Raw genomic sequence first — 1,886 nt, 5'->3', positions numbered from 1 at the left:
GGCGCAGCTCTATTCTGGAAAAGGGGGCGGGGAGCAGCAGCTCATTTGCATTTAAAGAGACAGGCACGAAAAACAGTGTGTTTCTGCTTCCACTCAAAATAGGCATTTTCAAAATGATATAATACATGATCTGTGAGAAATTTTGAGCTGAAACTTCACAGACACATTCTGGGGGGGGACACCAGAGACTGGGATTGTCTGCTTTCATTAGCCTCCGCGATGGGATCAGCGTAAAGTAGAGACGCGAGGGAAACTGAGAGGTAAACACAGATAAACCCTTCACTTCAGTCTGCTTCGGGTCAAACCAAACCCAATCAAACTGAACAAAGTCTCCGATTCAAGGAGTCTAGTGCACATATGAGAAACATCTCTGTTTTTATAGGGTTAAACGACTTAAACTGGGAGATAAATCTGGAGACAGACACGAGAGAGAGAGTGACAATGACCGTAAGAGGATGCATCTCGCAAATCATTTCATATTTCACCCCAAAATACAATGAAAAGTCACTTTTATGTGTCATGCAGTGAGCTCCTCTGAGGCTGAGGCTGATGAGCGGAGCGGCTCTGATTTTTGCAAGCGACAACGGTGTACCAGCTCTAATGCCATGGTGAAAGTTTGAGCAAAACATGCTAACTGTTCTGTCTTTGGCTGCACAGACGAGCACAGAACACTGTTTAGAGTCCCAGCCTCAGAGGAGACAAGCAGTGTATTTATTGGTTTATTTACTGTATATTGCTGCTGCCACACAGATCTAAAATAAACAAGCGATTTATTTCCCAGCTGTTTACCTTCACAGACATAACCGACTGTTTTTTGTAACTCGTGTGTGTTTTTAACGTAAACTTGTGTGTGAATGAGAACTTAGTTTAGTACTCACATGCTGTGACAGCCGCTTTCTGTGCGTGTGCTTCGGATGTGTGCGCTCAGAAAACCTTATATCTGAAGTTTAAACTAATATGGTTTAAAACGCATGATTTCAGAGCGATAAACATGATAATCAGAAACAAAACAGATGTTTTTAGCAGGTACGAGCTGTAATGGCGCAGCTCTGTTCTGGAAAAGGGGGCGGGGAGCGGCAGCTCATTTGCATTTAAAGAGACAGGCACGAAAAACAGTGTGTTTCTGCTTCCACTCAAAATAGGCATTTTCAAAATGATATAATACATGATCTGTGAGAAATTTTGAGCTGAAACTTCACAGACACATTCTGGGGGGGGACACCAGAGACTTATATTACGTATTGTAAAAAGGGGCATAATATGTCTCCTTTAAATGAGTTATTTATATATATATATTAGGGGTTGAACGACTTCTGATTTTTTAATCAGTCGACTTTTATGTGATGAAAGTCGAGTCGAAGTCGACTAGTCGCTGATCATTTGAACTGTTTGGAAACGAAGCATAAATGTGGAAGTCCTTCAAAGATTTCTAATCCTGTTGCGCCCTCTATAGGACCAGCGACTAGTTGACGTCATGGCAGAGCATTGAAGTCGACTAGTCGGTGCAACCCCTAATATATATATATAAACCCAATTTCTTTTCATATTTTGTGATCTAATGGCATCATTATGTTGTAAGTGTTGTCTAAAGTATTCAAATTCTTTTTTGGGCCTGTCCTCTCCTCAGTCACTTCCTTATATCACAAAGAGTAGCCAAAATATTTTTTGAAGTTTTACGTTCATACAGTCACACATGTTTGGAACACCATTAGGGTGAATAATTAATGGCATAATTTTACTTTCAGGGTGAACTTACAGCCATGTGTAACTGACAAGACTTGAACAAACTTACAGTTTTATACAATATAAAAAGTGTAAAAAATAAAAAAGTATTTTATTTGTACAAAAAAATACAGGATTTGCATAGTTGTGACTGTCACAGCTAG

This window comes from Sinocyclocheilus rhinocerous, unplaced genomic scaffold (assembly GCF_001515625.1).
Source record: "Sinocyclocheilus rhinocerous isolate Xijiao unplaced genomic scaffold, SAMN03320098_v1.1 scaffold1312, whole genome shotgun sequence".
Taxonomy (NCBI): Eukaryota; Metazoa; Chordata; class Actinopteri; order Cypriniformes; family Cyprinidae; genus Sinocyclocheilus; species Sinocyclocheilus rhinocerous.
This window is presented reverse-complemented; position numbering follows the sequence as displayed.